This window comes from Ixodes scapularis, unplaced genomic scaffold (assembly GCF_016920785.2).
Source record: "Ixodes scapularis isolate PalLabHiFi unplaced genomic scaffold, ASM1692078v2 PGA_scaffold13__105_contigs__length_92229423, whole genome shotgun sequence".
NCBI classification, from domain to species: Eukaryota; Metazoa; Arthropoda; class Arachnida; order Ixodida; family Ixodidae; genus Ixodes; species Ixodes scapularis.
This window is the reverse complement of record NW_024609839.1, coordinates 3,280,121-3,303,992: the sequence shown is the minus strand read 5'-3', so window position 1 is coordinate 3,303,992 and position 23,872 is coordinate 3,280,121. Positions and strand designations below refer to the sequence as shown.

At 45.2% G+C, this 23,872-nt stretch overlaps 1 pseudogene; it reads right to left on the bottom strand.

Annotated features, from left to right (window-relative positions):
* Positions 1–11,918: 11,918 nt before the first annotated feature.
* Positions 11,919–13,400, bottom strand: LOC115330476 (annotated as a pseudogene).
* Positions 13,401–23,872: the final 10,472 nt, after the last annotated feature.

Sequence of the window (23,872 nt, the reverse complement as noted above, 5' to 3'; positions counted from 1 at the left end):
GTGGCATGGTCGGGGCATGAAGCAGGGGTACAGCTTGGAAATGCTGATCTTCATGACATTTTAAACACATTTTTCATTACTTTTGTGTCGAGTTGTCAGCATTCTAAAGGTGAGAAAGCAAGCAGCAGCGACAGCAAGAAAAGAAAAATTTAAGACCGCTTTCACCAAGAATCAATTACGAGCACTAGAAAGGCATGCAGTGTAATTAAAACGCTTCTAAAGGTGAATTAGCGTATAAATTAAGTACTTGTGCCTCAAAAATACAAGAAAAAACAATGTATATATAGTTATAAGGATAAAAATATACACCAGGAGGACTTAAACCAAAACTACAGTCTGTAAGTTTGAAATTTGACACCTTAAACCACTTGGCCACCACCCAATTTTATTTCCAGGTCGTTCATCGAGGTATATGAATTTTGTTTGCAGCTGTCGGCTGCAAGAGAGATTGCCTTATTTTCATTTACTTTACTATTCCCACCAAATATGACAAGTGATAAAGAATAGAACCTCATTTGGTTGGCCGAGGCACTGTGCTTGCATCAAGGCAAACTAGCCTGTCTTGCTGGGTTCATATTTTGTTTCATCAATTGTTTAGGATTCTGTTGTCGCTCATCAAAAGAAAAAAAAACTGACTAATTCTGACTTATTCTGGTGTGCAGGTACCCTTGGCAGTAAACTCTGCTAAATGGGGCAAAACATAGATACTTTTTTTAGCAAATATGCATCGTTTTAGCAAAATGAGCTACACTATTTGACTAACGTGAAACAGAACGAGCCTCTCCACTTGGGTCTTTTTTCATCTCTCGCAGACACTATTTCCTGCTTTTTGTGGTTTGTATCAGACTTTTGTACTCTGTCCGGCCAAAACATCTGTGTTACACTAAGACTGGATTCTTTAGGATATCTACAGGTATTCTTCGCAGCAAATGGCTTCCAATCAGGAACACGAGTTTGTTCTCGGCCACCGAGAGCAAGTATTTTCAAGGTGAGCTATTGCCCGCCTATATGAGTTTTGTATTTCATTCCTCTTGAATGCGATAACCTATGTGTAGTGGTCTTGCATTAGTATTTTGTTTTCTCTCTTCTGCAAAAACACCCAAGTTTGACTAAGACCGGGTTCTTTCTTATACATGCAGGTCTTGGTGGCAAGCACCAGCCAATCAAGGCCAGAAGTTTGCTCTTTGCCGCACATGGAAAGTGTTTTCAAGGTGAGTGATTAACGCCTATCTGAGTTGCGCGTTTCAATCCTCACAGACACCCTATGTCCTGTCTTTATAGTGGTCTTGTGTCAGGCTTTTGTGTCTCTGTCCGGTCAAAGCATCTGTGTTAGACTAAGACTCGGTTCTTTAGGATATCTGCAGGTATTCTTTGCAGCAAATGGCTGCCAATCAGGAACACGTGTTTGTTCTCGGCCACTAAGAGCAAGTATTTTCAAGGTGAGCTATTGCCCGCCTATACGAGTTTTGTATTTCATTCCTCTTGAATGCCATAACCTATGTGTAGTGGTCTTGCATTAGTATTTTGTTGTCTCTCTTCTGCAAAAACACCTAAGTTTGACTAAGACCGGGTCCTTTCTTATACATGCAGGTCTTGGTGGCAAGCACTAGCCAATCAAGGCCAGAAGTTTGCTCTTTGCCGCGCATGGCAAGTGTTTTCAAGGTGAGTGATTAACGCCTACCTGAGTTGTGCGTTTCATTCCTCACAGACACTCTATTTCCTGTCTGTATAGTGGTCTTGTGTCAGGCTTTTGTGTCTCTGTCCGGTCAAAGCATCTGTGTTGGACTAAGACTCGGTTCTTTAGGATATCTGCAGGTATTCTTTGTAGCAAATGGCTGCCAATCAGGAACACGAGTTTGTTCTCGGCCACCAAAAGCAAGTATTTTCAAGGCGAGCTATTGCCCGCCTATATGAGTTTCAGCATTCATCAAGGAGCGCAAAATCAAAGCCCGGGGGTTGGCCATTGCAAAAATGTTGACTCGGAAGCACATAGGGAGGAAGCTTTATAAAAGTATCCACCTGCTTCTACAAGACAAACCAAAACTAAGAATGTGGGTTCCATTTGAAAAAAAAAAAAAAAACATTGTCAGCCCGAATTAACTCGGGGGCGGCACGGAGAAAACAAGCCACGGTACGAGTATGCTTGGTTCAGGCGTTTGTAGGGGTGGCAGATGACTTGGTGTTTTCTAAAAAAGATATTTTTTTTCTAAAAGTGTGGTGGTCGAATATTCAGGGATGGGCATTGAGTCGGGATGTTAAGGTAAAAAATTTCATCCACATGCCGGGATTCATGTGCCTTGTCCCCCTAGCGAGGGGGACAAGGCCTTCAAAATTTTGGGTTCGCAAAATGGGTGCGTCAGTATTGACGTCTCATTTTACATCATGCGTCTCAATTTAAAACGCACTATAAATGACATGCCTGAGATTCGTTTGGGTGTACTTCCTCTCAGCAAGTATATGGTTCTGTCTCAAAAAGGTCTAATCTGATGTTGACCGCTCCTCAGGTCTCCACCGACGATTCATCAGGACGTGACCCAACCGGGACACTAGGGAGGAACGGCTTAAGCAAGGGAGGCTACATATACGACAGCTTCTTGCGGACAAGAAACAAAAAAAAATAGATGGTGGGTGTTTCATTTGCTATGCCTTTTGGCGTGCACATTATGTTTGTTATGTTTCAAGATTCCTGCAGAGTTCGGCTTCAACTATAGTGAACTACCGAGCATGCGCCCAGGTCGCAGAAGCGCCTACCCTCTCATTCGGAACGATCCGCAAATAAGCAAAGGGCATACCAGGCACCCATCCACCTGTTTTGAGCCATGCTCAAAATATTGAAAGAGCACATCAAGCACCAGGTGCTGTGGCGTCTTTGCCACAATAGCGCCAGTCGCAGAGCTGACAGATCCGTGACTGGCGCAAGCCATGGCATGGCCTTTGGGAACCAGGGAATCGAGATTAAAGAAGTAGCGCAGAAATTGGAGGCGAGTGGTGAAGGTGAGCAGAGTTAACTGAAAACAAGGACGAAGGGAGTTCCGTCGCATGAGGCATCTGTGTCCCGTGCATGTAATTTTGAGTGTGCTGTAGGTGGCTACCCAAAAAAAATTGTTACTTGGACGTAACTAATCGCAAATCTCTCTTGCAGTTTCCATGGCCCACAAGCCAGCCGGCGCCGGTTCGTTCTCGTTCAAAGGTGAGGATTCTAGATTTTCTAGATTGCTCTGAAGCAGCAATACTGAAGCCAGACACGCGGTACGGCATATTTAATTGACAGAACGACTGGGGACGCTTTCACTGAAGCCTGTTTTGCTGCAATACATGTGTGTAGTGCAGCAAAACAAGCTTCAGTGAAAGCGTCCCTACTCGTTCTGAGCTCCATCAATTAAAGGTGCCGTACCGCTTGTCTGTCTGGCTTCAGTGTTGCTGTAGGCGACAAAACCTGTGCCCAGTTTTGTCACAGAGGCATATTATGTCACGCACATGTAATTGTGAATTTATCCGGCTTAGTGTGCTGTAGGTGGCTGGTCAAAGAAATTGATACTTGGACGCAGCTAATCGCAAATCTTTCTGACAGTTTCCACAGTCTAAGAGCCAGCAGGTCCCAGTTTGCTTTTCTTCAAAGGTGAGAATTCCAGATTCCCGAAGCAGGAATACTGAAGCCATACGACCGGTACAGCATGTTTAATTGACGGAGCTCAGAACGACTGGGAGCTCCTGCATTGAAGCTTATTTTTCTGTAATACAAGCGGGCGACATTGACACGTGCCCAGTTACGTCGCAAGGGGATATCTATGTCCCGCGCATGTAATTTTGAATCTTTCAGACTTAGTGTATTTTACGTGGCTACTCAAAGTAACTGCTACTTGGACGCAACTAACCGCAAATCTCTCTTCCAGTTTCCACGGCCTACAAGCAAGCAAGCACCAGTTCGTTTTTCCTCAAAGGTGAGCATTCCAGATACTCTAGTTAGGTGCGGAGCAGGAATAGTGAAGCCAGACGAGCGGATACGTATATTTAATTGACCGAGCTCAGAGTGACCTGTGGCAGTGGCATTGAAGCTTATTTTTCCACAATCAAACACAGACATAATTTTGAATGTATCCGGCTTGGTGAAGGATTGCTACTCGTCTGGAACTAATCACAAATTTTTATTTTGCAGTTTCTATATGGCTACAGCTAGCAGGTGCTATTTTCATTAAGGTGAGGATTTCACATTCTGTTTTCAAGCATCAAGTTTTTTAATGAGAGTCTTAAACAATTAACTTTCTTTTGCAGTAAATACCAGATCCTCCAGTTCAGGAATATGTTAAATATATTTGGTATGGATAAGTCCAGTGTTTTTCTTCTTTATTCACAATTTGACAACAGCAACATTTTTTTTTTAAATTTATCACTCAGAAATACACACAAGAAGAGACTGCGTTGCAGAGAAATGTTGCGCTGAACGTGATATTCCAACTCGTATATAGTTTTATTGGTAGCCGATATAATATATTGGATTCCAATATCCATAATACGCGGAGTATATTGGAATCGTAAACCCTTATTGGATCCCCATACGACACATGGGGATCCAATAAGGGTTTATACGGTATTGGACTCCAATATTTTCAGCGTATTATGGATATTGGAATCCCACGAAAAATCCTTATTGTAATACGATACAATGTAATGTTTTCCAATACACTGTCTATATTGTATTGCAATACAATAAAGATATACTGTTTACTAATATCCATAATACGCTGTTCATATTGGGGTTTTCCAATAGGGTATACATATATATAATTTATATATATATATTTATATACACAAACATGTATTTGCAGATCGACGATGAACGTCGATCGTCTCGAGGTAATGTAACGTAATAACATTATATAAATAATAAACTTGTTGAAGGTCTCAACGACTCAATTTTTTAATTCTTGGATTGTAATATGGCCGTAGCCTATTGTACTTGCTGTTGATGAAGAGCAATATGAGGTGACGAGGTAATGATTAAATGATGAGGCTCTATAAGGACGACGACATTAGTGAGTGTCGAACCACAACGTACAGTGCCATACTTGTTTCAAGTATCGTGTACCCAAAGACTTTCTTCTCCCGCTACAGAATATGGTAGAATCAATGAGGATGCTACTTTACAACTGTACGTGGAATAGGAAAACTGCCCTGTGCAGAAGTGCGGCTTATTCGTTAATAAGAGGGACGGATTTCTAGCAGCATTCCCTGATTGATTACTTGGAACAAATGGCCTCATTGACGTAAAGTGTCCCCGTTACAAAAGATTCTTGAAGCATATTTAAACCGCAAAGGAGTATGAGGCGAAAAATAATAAAAAGGAGCCTGGTGTGAAAGGTCCAAATCACCCACCGTGGCTTCTACTATCAAATACAAGGGCAGTTACACAATGCACAAAGAGAGTTTTGTGATTTAGTTATATTTACACACAAGGACGTTGATATCCAACGAGAGATGACACCTTCTGGTCAACCAACATAGAGCCTTTTCTACTCAAGTTTTACATGGAAGGACCGGCTTCCGCTGAAATTCCTTACGTAGACGAGTTGTCCGACCGAATAAACTGAAATTACTTTCGATCTGGGAATCTCTCGATCTTCGTTTGTAAGCCATAGTATCATAGGGGTGTGGCTCTTCGTCCACCGAAAATTTCTTCGGCGGGTGTTTTTACCGTGTAAGAGGAGACCGTCGCGTGCTGCTGGAACAACAGCCTGGCGATTCTTCACTGAACTGCTTCTTCCGTAAGCTTCAAAAGGGATTTTTTCCATTTCGCACACCATCCGATCTGCTTGCCCGTTAGTTGCAGGACGGTATGGTGCACTAATGTGATGCCTGATGCCGGTTTTTTTCTTCAAAAACGTGTTTATTTTGTTTGAAGCAAGATTTGGCGCGTTATCAGAGAAAAGTATTTTCGGTAGGGCAAAACTAGGTAAAAGAGACCGTAGAACGTCAATGACATGTTTGGACGTCGTGGCAGGCATCGTGTAAACTTCGAGCCACTTAGAGTACGCATCGACCATGACTCCGCAGGTGTGGATACGTTTCGCCACCCACCGACTGAATAGTGGATCGTTTTCAGTTACTGTTCATGATGGCGTTGGACTCAAGGAAGACTTCGAGTCTTTCCAGAAAGTTAGCCTAGGTGCCAGGACTTTTGTCGAAAGCGGTAAGTGTTCGAAACGTCGACAACGTCGGTAGCCACGTGTTGTGCTTGACACTGGACACTTACCATTCGCTGAGACGAAACTTGCTTGTTCGTCTGCCACGAGTCGTCCGATATCAGGTCATCACCGCAACACCATCTCCCGACAAAAATGCATGTCCATAGTTAGCAATCACGTGAATTTATAGACGCTTTACACACGCGCCAAATTACAGCCGCCATTGCTGACCTTCTCTTGTCTTACCGAGATGCCGAGCAACTGAACTGGTAGTTCACGATCCTCTACAAAGGCCGATGCTTTAGAAAAGGACACAGTTGAATCTAATGTGGAAAAAACCTGCAGCCTGCTATGGTATTTATGAAGTGAAAAAAACGAAATAAGAGGAAACAAAAACTGAAGGTCAGTTATGGCGGCGTCCATGCACAGCTGCTGCAAAGTGTCTATAAATTCCCGAACGCTCATAACTTGCCGTCGCTAAGCGCCATTCATTCATAGCGTCATCATTGCAAATAAACGCCTCCCTATTTCTTCTAATGGTTTTCATCATATTCCTCCTAAGCTGCACTTACAACATTATGTGTGTCGGTACTTCCGAACATATTGCAACGGCGTTTGTTTTCTGGGAACCCCCCCCCCCCCCCCTGTAATGTAACAACCTTTACAACATCTTCCGAATCCCATGAAACACAATATATCGTGACGTTATTTTAGTCGTCATTAAAATGGTGAGGTAAGTACCGTAAATCGCGAAGCCGCTCACTAGACGTCCGCTTCCACGGTGTCTTGGAAGATTGAGTGTACTGAGCGTGCATTCCTGCAGAAGAAATTTTCATTGATAGAATATTGACACGTCAATCAACATTTGATTCCTTCTTGGTAAGATTTATAGCGAAAGCCCGTTACAACCGCCGAACCGCATCTTCCTATATCAGAGAACAATTTATACCCAGCCTGACATTCTCGGATACATCCGTTTGATGGGCCACGCTACTTAAGCTAGCTGAGCACAGCTGGCAGCGGCGCGAGCAAGGCCACGAGGGGAACGTGATGGTGCTCGAGCCATCCCACTGTTAACCAATGTTTCGGCCACCCCACGGGTACGTGTCGCCATCTATTGGTTGAACTAACGCCTTGTTCAAGATGGCTGCGGTGGGACCGCAGCCTTAATGAATATTTTACGTCTGTTTATACTCTGGATAACGGCTGCGAACCTAGTTTTTGTCCCACTACATCATGTCCACCGTTAAAGGGATACTGAACGAAAGATTTTACTGCCCATAATAGGTGGCGCACGTTCCTTCCACGAGCCAGCAGCCGCCGGTGTGCGCGAGCACACGCAACGAAAATGACGTCGAAGACTTCCATTCGCGGTTAAGAGGACAGTGAAATGCATGGGCTTCGGGCCAAAGTAGGGCCAAAGGAGAATAAAGACAGGCTTTTCATCTCTACAAGTGAAAGCTACGTGCTTGCTGAACCAATTAATCGCTTACATCTTACACCAGACACCACTGTGTAGATGAAAAACTTGTCTTTATTCTCTTTTGGCCCGAAGCCCATACATTTCACTGTCATCTTAACCGCGAATAGAGGTCTCTGACGTCAGTTTTGCTGCGTGTGCTCGCGCACACTGGAGGCTGCTAGCTCGTGGAAAGAACGTGCGCCACTTATTATGGACACTAAATTCCTTGGTTCAGTATCCCTTTAACAGACATTCAGGTTAATGACTCTGGTGTGCTTAATTTGCTCGTGAACCTGACTGTAAAAAAGGTTAAGGCCCGAATGATATTCCAAAATCTTTTCTGCATCGTTCCTCTGTCTGGACATCAAGATATTTAACTATAATTTTCCAAAAGTGTCTTTCACCCGGAATTGTTCCTCGACTTTGGAAATCAGCAAGAATAGTTCCCATTTTCAAATCCGGTAATAAGCATAGTCTTCTGAATTATAGACCAATTTCTCTTACATCCTCTTGTAGCGAATTCCTCGAACACAGTGTGTAAGCATATCTCGAATTATCTTGAAAATAATTCTTTACTCTGTCCTCACCAACACGGTTTTCGTCGTCTTTTTTTCAACCACTACGCAGCTTCTGGGATTTACTGATGACATTGCTTCATTATTATATAAAAGAGGTCAAGTTGACTCTATTTATTGACTATTTGAAGGTGTTTGATAAAGTCTCCCATCCCAAGTGTTGTAGCCGCGAGCGACGAGGCAGAGCTAGAGTGACGACCAACGTAGACGGTTTATTCAGCACGCCAGTGCGTAACCAAAAGAACACGGAGCATACGGCTCCCAGCGCTTATATAGAGATAAGCGACGCACTATCAATGTGACGTCATACGCGATGCGCTTCGCAAGATACTACACTCCTCCCCAGAAATTTTGTTTACACAATGTTAGGGGTGTACCAATAGGCATCCTGCGTTGCCCAGGAGGCGCTGCGAAAAATGACTTGTTAGGACTTGTTTTGGGTAGTACAAACTTGAGCGACTCAAACTGCGACACATATAGAAGCTTGCCTGCTCTCGCGTGAAACACGATAACGAGGAATATAGAAAAAAACGAAAAATTTTAACGCCGTCGAAGCACAGGCCAAAGCTAGGACGATAAGAGCGTGAACCAAGAAACGCCAAATCACGCGTCCCAAAGAAACATAAAGGGGAAGAAAAAACAAAAACGTCGCGACGCCAGATGCTCTAACGTCACCACTTAGAGATACGAGACGCGTACCCTAGCGGTGGTGGAATGAATTCTGAACTTTCGATTCTCTTGCGGCGTTGAATTTAGCCGATTTCGGACGCCTAAAGGTGTTTTTCCGCTCTTCTGCACTGCACAGAACGAATAAAATCACGGCGAAGACGCCACAAAAGTGGGAGTCCCAACCAGGTGAGCTTGTACTACCCAAAACGAGGGCGCCACAGTTTGTTCAAAGCTTCAGCGCAGGAGGCCCATCGGGAGGTTTTCTTGCACGAGCACTGCGTCGCAGAGTCTGTGCCCCTTGAGGAGAGGCCGGTTCTCGGAGAGGGGACTGCGGTGCGGAACCTTGGCGGGGACTTGCATTCCGCTGACCCAAGGGGGCTGAGTCTTCGGGTGGCTCTGGCGGTGCTGCAGCCGCTTTCGGAGACTCCAACGCAGGAAGAGGAGGACTCGTAGCAGACGCCTCCGGCACACGGTCTGGAATCGAACTGGGTACCACACATGAAGGCTCCCGGGACCCTTGTTCGTCACTTTCAAAATAACGAGGACGTAAATTTTCTGCATGCACAAACCTGGTCCCGCGTCCCACACGCACAATGTACGTAACGGCACTGCACCTTTTCTCGATGACCCCAGGTAGCCACTTTGCCTCCCCCGGACGAAGGCCTTGAACTATGCCCTCTTCGAATGACCTCCACGGCCCTCTTCTGTCGTCAGCTTGGCTCTTGATCTTGGAGAAACGATCTGCTATACGTCTCTCCAGATCTGGCTGTAGCAGGGTCAGGCGGGTGCGGGGCTTCCACGACAGGAACAGTTCAGCAGGCGTTTGCCCCGCTGTCGTGGTGGGGGTGTTCCGGTACCTGAATAGAAACTGGTCTATACGGTGTTGTAGGGTCTTCCTGACGCCCAAAGAGTCTTCGTCGAGAAGCTGTCGCAGAAGATCCCGTTTGACCGTCTGGACGCATCTCTCGGCAGTTCCATGTGATGCCGGATGGTACGGAGGTGTCCTGGTATGACGCACTCCGTTCCTGAGCAGAAACTCTGTGAAGTTCTTCGCAGTGAACTGCGGCCCGTTGTCCGTAACGACCTCCTCCGGAAGGCCATACGCTGCGAACACACTCCGAAGCTTTTCAATAGTCTTTTCTGCCGTTGTTGAACTCATCACGAACACCTCCACCCATTTGGAGTGTACATCCACCAGCACCAAAAGCCATTGGTTGTCTGTGAATGCAAAATCCAGGTAGATTCGTTGCCATCTGCGGCTCGGCCAACCCCAAGTTTGTAGTGGGGCCTTCGGTGAAACGCTTTGCGTCAACTGACAGGTACTGCAACTTTTAACAACACATCCAATGTCTTGTGTTAACTGAGGCCACCAGACATAGCTACGCGCGAGCATTTTCATGCGCGTAACTCCGGGGTGACCTTCGTGCATAAGCGCTAATACTTGTTTGCGCAAGCGGCGAGGGACAATCACACGATTTCCCCACGTAACGCACTGCTGATCTACGGACAGCTCATGCCGGCGGACGAAGTACGGGGACAATTCACTGTCCGTTACACGCGTAGGCCAGCCACTCCTCGTGTACATCAACACTTTCGATAACACCCTATCAGTGCTCGTTCCCTTTTGGATCGCGTCAGCAGACAAGGGAAGTTCATCGACAACTGAGAAGAAAATGTACATAATCTGAAACATCCTTATCATTCGGCAACGGCAACCGCGACAGCGTTTCCAATATCGCTGCCTTTACGATACACCCATTTGTAATCGTATGCCGCTAGCAACAAAGCCCAGCGTTGCATGCGTGCCGCTGACATCACTGGAACAGGCTTGCCGTGCGCCAGAAGGCTAGCTAATGGCTGGTGATCTGAATAAATGACGAAACTACGCCCAAACAGGTACTTGTGAAATTTCTTGAGCCCATAGACAACGGCGAGAGCCTCTTTTTCGATGTGAGCGTACCCTTGCTCTGCTTTGCGCAGTGCCCTAGACGCGTATGCAATTGGCTTTTCATTTTTACCATTCTTATGAAACAGAATGGCGCCTACGCCATACGCTGACGCGTCACACACAAGCCCAATCTCTTTTTGTTGGTCGTAGTATGTCAAAACATTCTCGCCCGTTAGCCACGTTTTACTTTGCTGAAATGCTTGTTCTGCCTGAAGTGACCACTTGAAACCTTTTTCCTGGTTTACTACGTCATACAAAGGCCTTAGCTTCGCGGCCATGTTAGGAACGAACTTCCCATAGAAGTTAAGCAACCCCAGGTAGGCCCGCAACTGTGATTCATCCTTTGGTGACGGCGCCTCCATTATTGCCTTTACTTTTTCATCTGACGGGCGTATGCCCTTTTCATCAAGAACGTGCCCCAAGTACGAGACCGACGTTTGAAAGAACCTGCATTTTTCTTTCTTTAACCGTATGCCCCTGTCCTGAAACCGTGACAGAACACTTTCCACCTTTTGGAAACACTCATCAAACGTAGCTCCAGCTACCAGCACGTCGTCCAGATAGCACGCTACGCGATCCAGCCCTTTTAACACGTCATCCATGACTGCCTGAAATATCGAAGGTGCACTCGTTATGCCATAGGGTAAACGCGTGTACCTGAACAACCCCAAGTGTGTGTTGACCACGACTAGTGACTGCGCCTGCGGATGCAATTCCAGCTGCTGATATGCCGTAGATAGATCAAGCACAGTAAAATATTTGCACCCGGCGATTTTTGCAAACAGATCGTCCATGACGGGAAGGGGGTAATGATCCGTTCTAAGGCATGGGTTTAGCGTCACTTTGAAGTCACCACACACTCTGACCTGGTTGTTCGGTTTAGGCACGACTACTAGTGGAGTCGCCCATTCACTTTTCTGAACAGGTACTCACACCCCTGTTTTTACGAGATTCTGCAATTCGGACGACACTGCTTCCCGAACCGCAAATGGAACCGAACGCGCTTTACAAAAGACTGGTGTACTACCCTCTTTAAGCACTAATTTAATTGCACTGTTCTTGATTAGGCCAAAAGGGTAGGCTCAAAAAGCTTAGCGTACTTTTCAAGCAACGCCGTTACCTTGTCCAAGCAAACCCCATGCACACTAGACCAGTCCAACTAAAGGGCCGCCAGCCAGTCACGTCCCAACAGCACCGTGTTGGTATTCTCGTTTGTCTTCACGACAATTAACGGGAGCTGCTTACGCCGACCGTTGTGCTCTACCGAAACGGTTAGCTTCCCCGTTACCGAGAGTGGAGTACCCCCGTAAGTTTTTAGCTTTAGACTGCATGGCTCTTTCGGTAGACTGGGCCAGTATTTCTTATACAGTGCCTCTGGTAATATTGATACGGATGCCCCCGTGTCAATCTGCATGCGGACATTTCTCTGCTCAATTTTCAGGCAAATTTCGTAAAGTCCGGTGTGCCCCTCACAGGAGTAGATATTGTGCAACACCAGTTCACCCCCGTCACTGTCCTCAGCTATTGCGTTCGCAGCGTCTCTGCTTTTATCCTTGCACATTTTCGCTAAGTGTCCAACACGTTTACAAAAATGACAACGATACTTGCGAAATTTGCAACTAGACGTTTCATGCGCTGAACCGCATCGGAAACAGTCCGGCGATTTCGTCGCTCTTGCCCCTGCGGGTACTGTAGCCGGTACCTCCCTCCGGCGCGGTGGGCGTTTCCCGCTGTCTGGCTTGTGGCGAAGAGCGCTGACGGTCTCTTGCCCCACGCTGGGCTGCAAATCCCGGCTTTCCTGGCTGGCCAACTCGATACTCCTTGCGATATCGCAGGCGTTTTAAACGTTAACTTGCTCTTCTTCAGCAACTCAGCTTGAGTTCCTCTGTCACAGAGCCCGGCCACGAAACGGTCGCGAAGAGCCTCGTCCAGAAACGCCCCAAAGTCGCAGGACGCCGCCAACCGCTTCAGCTCTACCGCGAAAGCTGCCACCGTTTCGCCTTCTTGCTGGAAGCGACGGTTAAATCTGAACCGCTCTGCAATGACAGATGGCTTTGGTACGTAGTGCCCTCGCAGGGTCTGCACTAGCTGTGCATATGTCTTGTTTTCCGGCTTTTCCGGTTCCAGCAAAGTTTTTAGAGTTTTGTAGGTTTTCTTTCCAATTGCCGTTATGAACACTGACACCGTCAGGTCGTCGCTCACCTTCGAGGCTTTCAGGAAGTGTTCGAACCTCTCCACGTAGGACTCGAAGTCTTCGCCGCCGTCCTCGATGAACTGGTCGAACCTTCCAATCGTCGCCATCCTGCCAGTCTCTTCGCAGCCTGCTCCGGGACCGCCGCTAGTGGCTTCTTGCAACCCGGCGGAATCCTTTATCCCATCCTCGTCGCCAGTATGTTGTAGCCGCGAGCGACGAGGCAGAACCAGAGTGACGACCAACGTAGACGGTTTATTCAGCACGCCAGTGCGTAACCAAAAGAACACGGAGCATACGGCTCCCAGCGCTTATATAGAGATAAGCGACGCACTATCAATGTGACGTCATACGCGATGCGCTTCGCAAGATACTACACCAAGCTTCTTTTGAAGTGAAAAGCAATTCTTAGAAACTCCCTTCTGCTTGACTGTATTTCAGATTATTTGAATTGCAGGTCGCAGTTTGTTTTATTTCTGAATGCCTTCTATTCGGAAGCTTCGTTTAGCTCAGATGTACCTCAGGGTTCGGGGTTAGGGCCTATTATTTATTTCATATATAAATGATGCCGTAGAAAATATACCCGTTAAAATTCGTATTTACGCAGATGACTGCATTCTGTACAATGACATTTCGTCTCCTAATGATCAATGGGCATGAAAGAGCGGCAGCCATGCAGACGCACCAAATCATGTTCTGCTTTCTTGTGCAGATTTTCTCGGGGAACGGCACGTGCCTCCCTCCTTTTCGGCGTGGTGCGTCAGCGAGTTCGTCAAATCTCATGGATCACTCATCGCAGACAAGTCAACGTTGTCCAGTGTCTTCATTTGTTGGCTCCGCCTGCGTTACGTCACCATCTTCAGCTTCATCGATTCCATCGGCACAGACATCAAGTTTCCAGCGGCCTTTAAAGCAAGTGCCGTCGACCTGTTTCGCCAGTGGGCATGAAAGAGCGGCAGCCATGCAGACGCACCAAATCATGTTCTGCTTTCTTGTGCAGGCTAGTACAAGCTCTTCTTTGCATTGCAAGCGAACAAACAATGTGAATCTGCTGCTCTTTCCATGCCCAACCGTTTTTCTTAACACTGCTTGTGAATGCCTGTATGTTACGAAGCTGCTACTTTTGGGTGGGGACATTGAACTAAATCCCGGGCCTAATAAGGGGGGTCTCTGTCGCGAAATCCAACGACGTAACATTCTTTTTGAAAGAACTGTCGGCGAAAATGGATAAAAATCACTCCGAGGTCCTCTCGCAACTTAGTGAAGTTAAACAATTTCAAATAAATCTGGAAAAACAAATAACCGGCATCAATGAGCGGCTAACAACTGTTGAGCAAAAGATAGCTGCCTCAGAGGGCTGCACTGAGCAAGACATTGCCAGCACTGTATCTGTTGCTGTACGCTCTGAGACAGCTAATCTTGCACGTCGTTTAGACAAAATCGAGGACAGATCGCGGCGAGAAAATTTGCTGTTTCACGGTTTTCCCGACGTACCCTCAGAGTCGTGGCCTGATGCAGAAAAACGTGTCCGTGCAGTCCTTTCGTCCACGCTGAACATGCAGCTTTCTGAAGAGTCGATTGCACGAGCTCATAGATTGGGCAAGTACCTACCAAACAAGTGTCGTCCAGTGATCGCTAAATTTTCCAGTTTTAAGGTCAAAGATGCTATATTTGCGGCGAGATCAAAACTGAAAGTTGCCGGTATCAGTTTCAGCGACGACTTTTGCATAGCTACTCGCACTTCACGCAGGAAACTAACTGAATACGGCAAGGCTAGCGGTCAGCAGTTTTCAATTCGGTACGATAAGTTATTTATTAACAAGAGGTGTTGCGTTTATCTTTCGTCATCTGACAGTGTTTGTGAAATGCTTTCTCACAATGATGAACCTGATCGCGCTAGTCATGTTGAAACTGTGCCAAACGAGCCTGAATCGTATTCGACATAACAATCACCTCGTGCACGGAATCCTTTCCGTGATATCTGCTTTCTTTTTTCAAACATTCGGAGCGTTGTAAACAAGCGTGATGATTTGTCGTCCCTTATTGATACTTGTAGTGCTGATGTCGTCGTACTGACAGAAACGTGGTTATCTGCCAAGATTTCTAACACTGAAGTATTTGAGTGTGAAAAGTCGTTTAATATCTACCGCTGTGATCGCGGTACAAGGTCAGGAGGAGGTGTCCTAATCGGTATTGCTGATCATATACAATCTTTTTATGTCCCCGTTGTTTCGTGTTTAGAGATGGTTTGCGCAGGTATACGTATTAACCACCGTGACGTGATTTTCTGCGCCTGTTATCGGCCACCAAATGCATCCTCCACTTTTTGTAATGACCTTCATGACCTGTTAAATAATACTGTCGTAAGGTACCCTCATTCGCCTATATTTTTGATAGGGAACTTCAACTTTCCGAAAATACTTTGGAATAATTCATGCCCGGTTGTTTCCGAGTCACATAGTGAATCTACGGCATTTGTAAACCTTTGCTCTGATTTTAATTTTTCCCAAATGGTAACGGAGCCTACACGAACTTCATTATCGAGTGCCAATATGCTTGATCTCATTTTGACAACATCTCCTGACTTGATTAACTCAATATCCTACTTGCCCCGTCTAAGTGATCATTGTTTTATTAATTGCACTCTTAAAGAATCTGTTCATTGTTCAGTCAGTAAGCCAAAGTATATTAGGGACTACAACAAGGCCGACTATCAATCCATAAACAGAGAGCTTGAAGTGTTTTTAGATGAATACATGCTGGATTTTTCGGAACGCACTATCGAAACTAATTGGTATCTTTTTAGGAACAAGGTCAATTATTTAGTACAAAAATACATACCTTTACGCGTAATCTCATGCAAGCATCGAGCCGCTTGGTTCAACGTTCCATTAAAGCGTCTTTTAAATAAGAAAAAAGCGATTATATCGCAAAGTTTAACAGAGTCAGAGTGATGTCAACTGGTGTGCTTATCGTCAATTTACAGCTCTGTTTAAAAGCGCAGTGAAAGAAGCTAAGAGGGTTTTCTTTCATAACACACTTCCTTCGTTTCTGATAAACAACGCTAAAAAGCTGTGGAACGTCGTTGGTGGTCCGAAACAAAATAAGATATATCTAAACAACGACAATGGTGTGACTATTTCTCAGTCTGATTGCTGCTCTGTGTTTAATGAAGTGTTTGCAATGTCGTTCTTGAATCTACCCTCCGTTTGTCTTCCTGATGTTGCTGATTCGAGCGTTTTTCCTATGGATCCTGTGCTGATTGACTGGGTTGGTGTGATGCATTTAATCCGAAATTTAAAAGTGTCTTCGTCATGTGGACCCGATGATATGAACTCAAAGTTCCTGAAGAACACCGAAGTATATTCCTCCATAATTTTGTCGAAACTTTTTCACAGTCCCTAGATACCTGCATTGTGCCCGGCGATTGGAAGGTGGGCAAGGTGGTACCCTCGTTTAAATCAGGAATTTCGCATTCTACCCTTAACTACAGACCTATATCTTTAACTAGTGTTCCTTGTAAAATCCTAGAGCATATAATTTATTCTAACCTTGTTAGTTTTCTTGAAAGTAATGCATTTTTTGCATCATGCCAGCACGGCTTTCGTAAGACGTTCTCCTGTGAGACACAACTCATTTTATTTACACATGAACTTTTTGCTGCTTTAGATAATGCATCTCATGTTGACTGCGTATTTCTGGACTTTTCTCAAGCTTTCGACCTCGTATCTCATCAGCTACTTTGTTTGAAATTAAGCAGATTAAATATTGACCCTAACATTCTCGCATGGATTGAAAGGTTCTTGTCTAACAGAACCCAATTTGTAGTTGCTAACGACTTCAAATCATCCTCGTCCCCCGTCACTTCAGGTGTGCCGCAAGGGTCTGTGCTTGGCCCTCTTCTCTTTCTCATCTACATTAATGACCTTCCTAACTCTATCAACTCATCCATCAAGTTGTTTGCTGACGACTGCGTCATTTTTCGAGTCATTTCTACTAGTTCCGATTCCTATGTGCTTCAGTCTGACCTTAACAAAATCTCTAATTGGTGTGATATCTGGAAAATGCGTCTAAATACTAACAAGTGTAAAGTAATGAGGATTGCGCGTCAGACCGTTTGTGGCAACATTTACGATTATCAACTTTCAACACGTCATACACGTTTTGGTCATACACGTCATACACGTCATACACGTTTTGAACAAGTAACGTCATACAAATACCTAGGGGTTCACATAACAGCTAATCTGTCTTGGCAAATGCATGTTAAACATATACACTAACTCAACTCTCCTACGTCACGCCGCAGTGGTGGCGCGGCGGACGCACTTCCGGTATGTGGTGGTGGGCAGAAGTCGCCGTGCCAGACATGCATTCCTGTGTTCCCTTGGAAGAAACGAGACAAAAAACCTGCTTTTTCGTCAAAATTCTGCGACGGGGGTTGTACCAAGAGAGTCTGGAAAGGTTTGAAGATCAGGTTTCATGTGTTTTTGCCCCTCCGTTCGTCCGAGAACGTGGATAGTAGCCGTGAAAAGGGCAAACCAGACGCTGTCGAACTACGATTGCGTCCGCGGGCAACACTTTGTGGTCGCCAGATGTATTTCCTTTGTTCCAACATAAACGAGAGAAAACCTCCAAGTTTCCGAACCACCCACGGGTTCAGTGCGTCTTCAAATTCACACGGCCGCCTGATCGTTCGAACTTTTGTCTGTTCTTTCAAACGTCTGCTTTTTGTCGTCTGCTTGTTCAAACAAAAGCGGCCCGTAGACCAAACTTTGCCCCGATGATTGCAATAAGAAGTAATTGCAGACCTCAAAAGACTTAAGTAGGCTCGGTGTAAAAAGTAGATACAATATGTTGATCATTGGTACCGGTGGTCATCACCGACAATTGTTACGCTTGGTCTGTTCCCGCTTCCGATTTTCAGAATCGACGTCGATCATCGCCGCTACCTTCTACACTTTTGCAACACGAGCGACGTCGTTACCGAAAATAGCTGGAAGAATCTCATCATGGTTCTGGCGTCCATCCTGCGGCGTTCATGCGAATGAATCGCCGCACGTCAAATTATTTACGGAAAGTTTGATAATTTCGCTTAAGCGATTAAAGTGGTAAGACATTGCGATGAGGACGTAGAATCGACAATTCCAACGCGAAAAAGAGTAGGCAGACTCACACAGACGCCGACTACGTGACATTCGAGTGGTTTCTTGACGCGGGACGCGGTGCTTCTTGCCCGTACTGTCGTCTGCTCTTTCAAACTTGGCTGCTTTTTGTCGTCAGCTCGTTCAAACGACAGCGGCCCGGAAACCAAACGTTGACCCGGTAATTGCGATAAGAACTAAGTGCAGGCCTCAAAACACTTGGGGTAAGTAGGCTAAATGTAAATAGATACAAGATGTTTATCATTATTGTTACCAGTGGCATCACCGACTTGTAATGCCCGATTCTACTTGCGGTTTTCAGTATCGACGTCCACCATCTCAGCTACGGTCCACGCTTTCGCAGTCCGAGCAACGTCGCGTCTGAAAACAGCGAGCAGAATTTCATCGTGGGAGTCAGGCTTTAGCGCCCATTCTGCGGCGTCCACGTGAAATGAATCGGCGCACGTCACATTATTCACGCAAAGTTTTGCCTCGTTAGTTTTGCTGAAGCCGCTCAAATAGTCAGACATTGTTAGGAGGACGTAGCATCAACAATTCCAACGCGAAAAAGAGCACGGGGACTCCCACCGACGCCGACAACAACGCAATTCAATGGTTTGTTTATGGGCGACGGCGGGCTTCTTGCCCACCATCCACCGCGCATGCGCGGCGCCGGTGCCGTCCGCTAGGGGCGCTCCGGTTTGTTTGTAAACATGAGTTGGTGTATAGTAAATAACGCGAACCGCATGCTTGGATATTTGCGTCGTAACTTTTCTATGGCACCATCATCTTTAAAGCTTCTCCTCTACAAAACTCTCGTCCGCTCTAAACTGGGGTACGCATCTTCGGTGTGGGACCCAGGCCTGGAATTTCTTACTAATAACTTAGAATCGATACAGAATCGCAGCGCGCGTTTTGTCTTGTCGAACTACTCCCGTTCATCTAGTGTATCCTCTATGAAGGCAACCTTGAACCTTCCGAACCTCTCTCTGCGCAGAAAAATATCGCGACTCACGCTATTTCATAAAATATATTATTATAACCCGCACCTCAAATCTGAACTTTTTTCAGAGCCATCATACGTCTCATCTCGTTCGGACCACCATAACAAAGCAGGCGTGCCACATTGTCGCACTAACTTGTTTTTCGATTCATTTATCCCAAGGACTAGAAAACGGATGGAACCACCTGCCCGCCTCCATCGCAATGATTACGGACGATTTCACTTTCAGATCCGCCATTGAGTGTTATGTACTTTCTTAATAACCGGCGTTGTCTGCATTTTTCATTCTCTGTTTCAATTTCTGTATTTACTACCTGTTGTTTGTTTTTATGTTTTCCACCACTCCCTTCTGTAACGCCCCCTGGGCCTTGAAGGTACTGAAATAAATAAATGAAATAAATAATCTGTTACTTAACGAATCCTTTATCTTTTTTTTTTTTTAATCGGAGCAGGAAATGCCAAATAGATATTAACTTTGATAAGACTGTGTTTATGAGATTTACGAATAAGGAAGCCCTTTAGTTTTTAGCTATGGCATCGATGATGAAAGTTACGGAGTTCAAATATTTAGGTGTTTTCTTCACGTCCAACCTCAAATGTGACAAGCACGTCAACATTATTTGTTCTCGCGCCTTTGAAAAAATTAGGTTATGGTAAACGCGCTCTTGCTTTACTAAAGAAGTTAAACTCTGTACTCATAAGACCGTACTTGGAGTATGGATCTGTTGCTTGGGATCCTTATTTTAAGAAAGACCTTAATCTCATTGAATATATCCAGGCCAAGACTGTAAGATTTATTTTAAATAGGTATGACCATAATTTGTCGCCCTCCTCGGCTGTTTCATCTCTGGAGCTGGAGCCTTTGCCTAGAAGGCGAACAGTTGATAGAATTATAATGTTGCACAGAATTGTTAATGAGGACTGTGGAATAGAGCGAAGTAAATATATACCATTCTCTACTAGTTTACGCACCAAACGATCTCATTCATTAAATAGCGTTCCTTTTCAGTCTCATACCAACTTCTTTAAATATTCGTTTTTTCCACATCCCAAGCAGCACGGATTTTGGCCAAACCATGGCCAAAATCCAAAACTTGGATGTCTTTTGGCCAGTGACCCGAGAGTGGCCATTCATTGGCCAATGCTTGGCCGATGGCTGATGGCCAGTGGCCATTGGCCAGGTAAAGGCCAGTCACCGGCCAGTCCCTGGCCACTTGGCCAAGGACCATTGCCAGCCATTGGCCGATGACTGCCAACTCTATGGTGATTGGGATAGTATTGAAATCTGGAATAATATTGATGGGGAAATTCGTACTCTTGCCTATGGTGATTTTATTAGCGCGGTTCTGCCTATTCTGGATGTAAGGGACGATGACTGGTCTTCTTGTCCTGTCTCTGTGTGTTTGTTTGACACAGCTTTCTTGCTTCGTTTTTTTAAGAAGAGTTTCGACCACTGACACCAATAAGAACACAGGGTACCCTGGTGACTTCAGTCTTGCAATAGACCCTTTCCGGAATTCAGTCTGGCCACTTTGATCACTATCATCATCATCTGAAAACGGCATATGAGCTATACTAATGGCGGCCTTCTGTTTACAGATGAAGGAAGAAGTTGAAGATGCTCTTAAGCAGATGATTCGATGCCTTTACATTCTCGACGTTAGCGCGACGTAAAGCAGGAATTGGACGCAAGAGCTGCGTAAGCGTTCATTCCTAACTCGGTCCCAGTCAATCTGTTAGTAGCACTCACTGGGCTTCAAAGCAGCTTGATGTATAGGACTCAATCAAGGCGTCTATATGGGTTGGCGCTTCGTTCCGACTGGCTGCATTTGGTTCGCCATCGACACTAAGAAAGATTGAAAAATAATTGTAGTGAAGTGCGCATTCTCGTTTACCGTTGACATTTAAGTGACGGTGCCCCATTAAATACTGCAGACCACAGGTTCATTGCCGCCATTAGCATAGTAAAAGATAAGCTGCCATTTTAGTCACCAGATGGCACTGAATTCCGGAAAGGGTCTATTTGCCCGTCGAAACTCTTTTGTATGGAATGCGAGCACAACGTTGCGATTGAGCTCTTAAGGCATGACCGTGCCTCTTTTTACGAGTTTTGAGTGCGCGGAGTGCATCTCGTACATATCGATAGGATTCTACAACAGAAGTCAGATGGCACAAAAGTAGTGCGCGTGTTTAGATACGTGGACGATTTTTTAATTTTTTTAGCCACCGATGAAAACAATTGTTCAAGCTCGGTGGACAACGTCCTCTCGGCATTTAACGACTGCATGAGTTTCCTAGAAATCACCCACGAGTTGCCGGTCGAAGGATCTCTAAGATTCTTGGATCTCCGACTGGTAGTGCTACCTTACCACGTGTGCTGGTTCTATGAAACCAGGGGTAAAAAACCACTCCTCCCCTTCAACTCCGCGCACTCAAAACTCGTGAAAAAAGGCATAGTGCGGTCATGCCTTAAGAGCTCAATCGCAAAGTCGTGCTCGCATTCCATACAAATGTGTTTCGACGGGCAAATTGCAAGACTGAAGTCAGCAGTGTTCTGTGTTCCTATTGGTGTGAGTGGTCGAAACTATTCTTAAAGAAATGAACCAAGAGAACTGTGTCAAGCAAACACACAGAGACAGGACAAGAAGACCAGTCATCGTCCCTTACACCCACAATTTTTCCCACGGCCTCAAGAAAACAGCGAACAGAGCCTGCCTATTCTTTTCAGTAAAGCATGACGTCATCGTTTTCATTTCTGTTATGTTCAAGGGCATGTTGCATTGTTTGAATGTTAATTTGTTTCTGTATTCTCCACTCCTGCAATGATCTTACAGAGGTTGCAGTATGTGTAAATAAAAAAAAAATATTAAAAATATATGGGCATGCAGAAATATTCAATAACACTGAGATATAATTTATAAACCCCACCTACCTTGTGCACTGTAGAATCACCTGAACGCAAACTAGGGGAAGGCAAGGCTCTAACTCTCTTGGTCAGGATCTTCCTATACTCTTGCAAAACAGGCATGTGGCCTTGGTTTCACAACTTCTCTAAAATGTTAAACTCATTTCCAGCACATAGGAAACCAAAATTCACTTAATCAAACAAACACTGAACTGATAAGAACCACTTTGAATAAAAAATTAATTCAAGGTGAGCTTTTCCAAGTCTGTGAAACAACTGGCGAGCTTCTGTCCGGGATTTGTTGTGTCAGCGAGGGGGATGTGCAACTGCAGTATGAAAGGCGACAATCCACAATATAGGCCTTGGGCCTAAGATTTAACGAGATAAATTTGTAAAATAGCATTGTTGTCAGAGTCGCGTGTACATAACTAAAAAAATGACGAAACACGTGCAGATGATGCATAAATGGCATGTGCTCTACCCAGGGTGAACACTGCTAGTTGAGATCGCAATATTACTTTATATGATTGTAATAAATGCTCATATGTTTTTGGGCGTTTTCTGCAATAATGCCCGTCCGTCATTTTTTGTATTATAACAGTCGGGTTTCGGAACGACTTCTCACCATTTACTATGAGCGCTCGATGACGCCCTTTCGTACGCTCAAAACTGGCAAGCTGACGATGCGAAGTGCAGGCGGTGTTTAAGCAACTGAAGAAGCCGACCAGTAAGTGAAATGCGGGCACTACAATAATAATAGTACCGCATTCCAAAGCACTGCATACGTCATGTAATAACGAAAATGCTGTTGTAGTGCGTGAATCTCCATATTGATTCTGACAGGAATTTTGAAAATGTCCTTCTCGCAAAATGAGACATTGGGGGACACTTCGGACAGTGGGTACAATTCAACCCCTACCTCCGATGGAACGGGAGCTTGCACGCAAAGCCCGATCACTAGAGAATAAAAGTTTAACCACCCAAAATGGTCATTGTCTAAGCCTCTACCACGAAGTAGAAATATCCCGAAGAGAGCTCATCAGCCCATCAGCAAGCACTGCTCATTATTTATGAATTCGGTGTACGTTTACTTATTTATATTTCTTCGGTTTACACCGAAAACGGAACGTCACGCGACCGACACATCAGTTTTCCTGCCAAATTTAGCGGGAAAAATTACTTCACGTAGCTTCGTGCCATGTAACCTATCCTCAGGAATAAGCAGTATTTCAAATACAAGTATTTGAAATACGTATTTTAAATACTTTCTGTATTTTGCATTTAATTACGAATTGGGTAATGCATTTGACGTGTGTATTTAAATACTAAAACGTGGGTATTTCAAATACAATTGTAACTAAATACAATTTTGTGGGCGTAAATACATCCCTGAAATTTATTGTCACTGTCCAGAGCAGGAAGAAAACTACGTTCTGCACCGAATGCAGAGTCTAATATTGATTGGGTTGTGGGGATATTTATACAGCGGGTAGTTGATCAGCCATTTAAAGTTGCGACGAGTCACACGCTGTAGATGAGCAATTTAGCCAGTGCAGTACAACCGCTAGCCTGGGGTCTTGAACGTGCACCACGCAGTAGTGATACACGACCGCACGCCGGCACGATGCTCATCCAGATCGAAACGGGCAGGGGTGGGACTCGAACCCAGGATCCCTGGGTTCTGCAGCGCGAGCTTTCGCTCCACGCGCGTCGAGCTGGGTGTGCGCTTTAGCCCACTCGGCCACCGATGCCCCCGAATGCAGCTATGCGGCGAGCGTCGACACGCTGTTGAT